The following is a 6,454-nucleotide window of genomic DNA, read 5'->3' as shown; positions in this document are numbered from 1 at the left end:
CCACGAATATAAGCGCAATTTTCTGAACTAACTTTCAGAGAATTTGCTTAATTTCATAGAAACTTCTGAGGCTCACATCACATCAGTAGCAATAAACTATTATCTAATGAAGCAAACCCAATCACGTGTGTAAACAGCACCAGATTAGTTAATAGTTTGATCTCATCTACGGTTCAAATCAGAATTAGTTATAGCCTTGACAGATTTTGATTTGAAGTTGTTTTCATTCAACAAGAAGTTCATAAAGGCTTTTTAATAATCAGTTGGAAATCATCATTGCTACAGTAATGAAGGACCCAATAATTGCTGACCAGATTTTTTTTTTTTTTTTTTTTGCAATGTTTCCAGTTTTGGAGGTTGGAAGACCTTCTTTGTTGTCACCCAAATTTTTAGCTCCCTCCCGACTCACTCAGCAGATTCAGGTTGGGACTCCTCTCCAAAACGTCAGCAGCACTAGTCAGGAGAAACCTTTCAATTGAATTAAATGATTGCTTCATTCAGTCAAGATCTGTACGAATAATTTCAAAATTATTTACACATTTCAATGTAATAATGTGTATTTAAAAAAAAAACCCAAAAAACAACATTGTAATTTCATTTAACTTTTTTTAGTGACCATATTTTATTTCATTATTGCTTAAAAATAGGTTAGAATAATAATAAAAAATGCTGTTAATTCTCATAATTAAAGCAGTGACTGTAGAAAAAAATTATCTTTAGTGTATTTTAGTTTTTGGAATGACTGTTGCAACTGTGCGCTACTTTAGTATGGTAAAGAGGAGAATATATGAAATTGAATAAGATGAAACATTGTGGACACGAGAGGCATCTGAAAGTATTCTTAATCTTTTGAGTGTTTATTAGTTCAAATGACTTCCATTGCTAAACAAAACGGTAAACAAAAGATGTATTTTGTGATATGCAGGCTTTGTTGCGTTACCGAAATCTGAGAGTATTTGCCAGTTTTCTCTTAGACTAAGAAAATATCACATGTTAACTTTGTATTTGTGGCACAAATGCAGGTTTTTAGTGAATTCAAGCCGATATAAAGTTCACAAAAAGTGACACTTATCACAGAGTTGGAGCTTTGCAGCAAACACCAACTCACGCTTTGGCCACATTTACATTTTCTCAAAAGAACGGAGCATAGAAAAAGAATAAAAACAGAAGGGACGCAAAGAGCTCATCTCACTTGTTTTATCTCCATCAGTCCTGTAGATACGGATAAATAAATAAATAAATAAAGGTAGCTTGATGAACTTCGGGTAGAGATGACCTATGTCTGCACTTTTTTTTTTATGATTAAAGTTAAAAGAAATAAGACGCTTGCATAAATATAGCTTAGCTCTAACTCCTGAGCTGGCTGAAGTGCCATTTAAATAAAACAATACTGAGAACCTTGGGGCGAGGAACCTAGTGGAAGGCTTGCGGAGCAGAACATAAATGAACTGTGTTTATACGATCATCTGTTACCCTGTGTTTGAGCAATTTTGTGGTGCAGGAAAAGCACGCCTCCAGAAACAGAACGTTTCTTAGCACGACAACTCCTGGATGCCCCCCTTCCTCCCTAAGAAGTCACTCCAATCAGGTCTGCTCTACGTTTTCTCTAATAGAGTAGAACTGAATCTTGAACTGAACTTGTGTCTTGTTCAAGTTCAGTTCCAGACTGAACTTGATGACATTTGTTGTTCACTTAGGGGCCATACAATAAACTGAACTGACTTGAATTGAGTTGAATTCAGTTTAATTAAGCTCTGTGGGGAAATTCATTTTGATTAAATTACATTTATTTACTGAAATAAACCAAACTACGCTAAACTGATGGAAAAAATAAATTGGATTGAAATTCATTCTGTGTTGCGGAATTCAACTTAATTTTAGAGACTAGAATTTCAATCTACTTTGAGTAGGCTGTATAAATTTAAATCAGACTAAACTGAGTTGAGTTGAAGTGAACTAAATTTAATTGAACTGACCTGTAGTGACCCGTACTTTCAAACTGAGTAGAATTGAGCAGTGGGAGGAAAAAAACTCGACACCTGCAAGTTTATGTCTATGACAAAGAACTGATAGGTCTCTGGTTCTACGCTTAAAATTTAATAGTAAATTTTAAGCAGAACAAATAAGAGACAAAAACAGAAATATTATTAAAGCACTAAAACTGCAATAGTGCAGGACATAGCCTCTGCTTTTTGCATATATTGCATAATAGCTTAATATTTCACTTATGCCTTAACAACAAAAACAAAAAAGATTATTGAAGTTTGTAAAGATGGAGATCATTTTAAACAGTTTGCACTCATGGTTTTATTGGTGACGCTGTTTAAAGAAAAATCTGCATGTTTTGGTAAAAACAATATTCATAAATCTCACTCTGTGTTCCCTTGTGGCGATAACGCATAAGCCGTTATGCTGGACGTCTAAACAGAATAATCCTATACCAACGAAATCAAAGGTTTTTGAGCATTTTCATTTTTTCTTTAATGTATTTGTCTTTGTGAGTATTCATGGTTTTTATCTGTTACTTAAGGCCTATTAATGTGTAATAATTTGCCAAAAATCCCATCAAGGTAAATGATTATAAAAGGAACATTAGCTGGAAGGATGTTCATGAATGTACTTTGGCCCCCTGGCAGACAAAGGAAGAAAGACTCTCTGTCCTGGCCCTTGGATGTTTTAGCCTCTAATTTGGGCTCTCCGATTGCTAAGAGAGGCCCGTGTTTCCACAAACGTCTTTATCCTCAGCGGAGGATTGATTTCTATCACACAAGCGGCGCATTGTGCCCGGGCGTAACCGATACAGCGGAGACGGGAAGGCTAACGTGGCTCCAAAGCATCCTCTTTGCAAAGATACTTTTAAAATACAAGACAGGTGCATGAAACAAAAAAAAAACCGCATGTGGTCACTTATTAAGCTAGCTCCTCGCTTACTCTGCAACTAAACAGGAATTCTTCATTGAGTCATTTTGAGTTTACAAAAAGCGGTTGTTGTTTTTTTTGCTTATGTCAGCTCAGCTGCGTGAAATCCAATCAAAGCAAGCAGGAGTTCAAAGCCATCCGTGTATATTTAGCCAATAGAGTGGACTATAATACATAGGGATGTGTTGGAATTGGATAATGAGTGGGTGGCACGGAGGCGGTAAAGAAAGAGAAAGGCACTGTAATTACATAAGCATTCTTCCCGATTGGGACCCGGGATCATAGCGGTCTGAACGACTCTTTGCACTCGAGCGCTCGTTAGACGACGACCGTCTGATAATTGTCCAACAGCAGAGAGCTCAGAACTTTTGGGTGTTTTTTTTTTTTTTTTGTAACCCTTGCATTCATGTTTTCTGCGAGCACATTGCCAGCGGCGAGGTCAGGTGCAGTTTTTCTGTCGTATACGAGAGTTTTCAAGTTTGCTGCAAGTTCAGGAAAGTCATGTGGCGTCCATCTTTTGGTCGCATTGATTGCTGCAGCGGTGTCTTCACGGGTCAGCCGGAGAAAATCAAGACAGCGCAGCTGCTGCTGACGTCGTCGCCACTAAAACCTGGAAGATGGAGCACGTCACTGAAGTCCTTCCACTGGCTCCCTGCAGCTCAGAGAATAGACTTTAAAATACTGTTGATAGTTTATAAATCACTGAACGACTTACATACATAAAAGACCTGCTGTTGTTGTATCAACCTTCCAGCAGATCTCTTGGGTCTTCTGGTTCTGCTCTGCATCCCCAGAACCAAACATGGAGGAGCAGTGTTCAGCTCCAATGCGCCACAAATCTGGAACAAACTTCCAGAAAACTGCAAAGATGCTGAGACATTGATTTTCTTGGTTACTGTATGATGTTTTTAAGGTGCAGGGTACTTTGAACTCCCTTGTTGCCGAAATGTACTTGGAGCACATTGCTAATGTCTCTTTCTACAGCAAGAGACCACTCTGCTTCAGAAGGTAGCTCTAACTGAGATGGGATACACAGAGTCTGTGTACAGCAATCCTTGCCACAGCTCCTCAGCTCGATTTGGGTCTTGACTGGGCCATTCTAACGCTTGAATGGCTCGGTGATAACGTTTCCATTGCAGCTCTGGTTGTTTGTTTAGGGTCTTTGTCCAGCTTGACCCACTCTCAAAACCTTCAGAACCTCTAACAGGTTTTCTTTCACGATTATCCTGCATTTTCTCCATCCATCTTCCCAGCACCAAATGGAGAAAGGTGTCTCCTTGGATCTCTTCTTCCACCATGTTTCAAAGGTCTGATGGCCTGTATTTTATTATTAAAAAACAGGCCATCAGAGATAGGCCTGTCACCATGAAAAAGATTTGCTGCACGATAAACAGTTTGAGTGATCCTTGCGATAAACGATAATATTGTTGTTTTTGGGATCAATTTATGTCATTGACCATGGCATGATAATGCAAGTTCGCCCCTCTCAACGACCAGTCAACTTTATTTTTCTAACAGGAAGATCATTTTAAATATCCAAAATAAAACACAACCAAAAAATAAAGTGGAAATAAAAACCACTTAGAACCAAAACCGTAAATAAAATGGGTTATGAAATCTATGCAGGCAAAATTGCGCTTCAAAAAAAATCTTAATCATCACAGTGGAAATTATCGAGCTCATTTTAATTCATGCCTAATTGATTAATTTCTTATTGCGACTACACGCCACACTTTTCACATTACATGATTTTAAAAAAATAAGCACTTCTTTGTGTTCATAAAAATCTGAGCAAATTCTATTTAGGTTTATCGCTCTAAGGAGAGAGACGGTGTAAATCAGGGCCGTGCAGAGACCTATGGAGGGGCAGGGGATCAAATTTAAAAAAGGGGCACATTGAACAAAAACACTGTACAACAACATAGCAACAACCATATTGATCAAGAATCTAATTGGATCCTACTATATCATTGCCATCATGTGGGGACAATGCAAAGCAAATCTAGTCTATATTTTCCCCAACAGGTATAAAGTTTCTGTTTCTGCTGCTGACAGTCCTGGAGGGCTGAGCTGATCTGAGACTGTAGCTGTTAAACAGACCAGAGGAGAGAAGGTCAAAGGTTATGAAGTTATGAAATAAGCTAATTTGCTGCTATTTTACTAATGAAGCCCTAATAATATTTATTTAACCTCTAGAACAACTTGGCTGCAGACTGATGTATAGATCCAAAAAGCTCAAAGGGGTTAAAACTATATAATAGTTTGATGTTAAACCTCTAGACCTAGAATTATAAGACTGGAATATCAAGGCAAAGAAAACTCAGTAGCTGCTGGTAGGGGCCATTCAGGGCCCTCCAGACACTCAGGGGCCTCCAGACATTCAGGGGCCCCTAGAAATGGTTTAATTGTAACACAGACTGTAGATCTAAACCTGTAGCATCATTTATAGAGAATGACAATGTTATTACATTTTATTTAATGCATTCAGCTGAGAAAAATAAATACATTTAAGATTTAATTAGGACGTTTACTTTGTAAAAGTTTAAAGAATCATCTTGATAGTTTGATTGTTGTGTTACCATGGCTACAATATGGTGTAATCTCCGTGTTTGAATTGGGTTTGTTCACAAATACATCACAGCAAATAACCAATAATCAGTGATTGATTTTAAACTCAGCCAATAAACCTGGTCTCCCTCTCACAGATTCACCTGATCTAGATTTAAACATGTTAGTGATGCTAGGAAGGGTTCCGGGGGGAGACGGGTTCTGTTTAAGGCCCCATGTTACCTTGGGCCGGCCCTGCAGGAACAGCTGCTGCGATGAGCATCTCTGGAATCCACCTGGAATCTACCTGGAATCCACCTGGAATTCACCTGGAATCCCCCGGTGGCCTCTATGTCAGTCCTCCGATGCTTTGGGGACATTTTGATTCATTTCATTGTGGCATGTTTGGCTTTTTGCTGCAGTTCTAATTATTGCTTCAATATTTTCTCTGATGTTTATTTTGTGACTCTAATTGGGTCGAATCTTCCTTTAACACTTGAGGTTCTGCAGTAACTTCTATTTACAGCCCAGAACCTCCAGCCCAGATCCCGTCAACAGTGGCTTTAACCCGCCTGGTAGAAACGTTAAGGAGAAGCAGAGCGAGCAGAGAGCAGGTGGTACCAGGTGGTACCAGGTGGTATCAGGTGGTACCAGGTGGTACCAGGTGGTACCAGGTGGTACCGGGGCTTTGAGCTGCATTGCGACTCGTGGTGACAGTCAGTACCGTGTCTTTATATCAGGATGTCTGATATAAATCAGATATTTTTTCTATCTGTCGGTGGAACCGACTCAAGCTGCCTGTAGCGAACCGGGCCTTTAGCAGAATGATGAAGTTAAAGTCAGAAGTTTCTCTGCAGCTGCAGCATTTCTGAGTTTATGGGTGAGGCAGGTTTTGTCCCGTTATTGCGAGGACGATTATGAAAATATAAATAGAAACTGTTTTTCTAACGTCAACATCAGACCAACGTTTTTATTCACAAACCAGAGT

The sequence above is a fragment of the Xiphophorus hellerii genome, chromosome 18 (assembly GCF_003331165.1).
Source record: "Xiphophorus hellerii strain 12219 chromosome 18, Xiphophorus_hellerii-4.1, whole genome shotgun sequence".
Taxonomy (NCBI): Eukaryota; Metazoa; Chordata; class Actinopteri; order Cyprinodontiformes; family Poeciliidae; genus Xiphophorus; species Xiphophorus hellerii.
Note: the sequence above shows the minus strand (reverse complement) of the source record.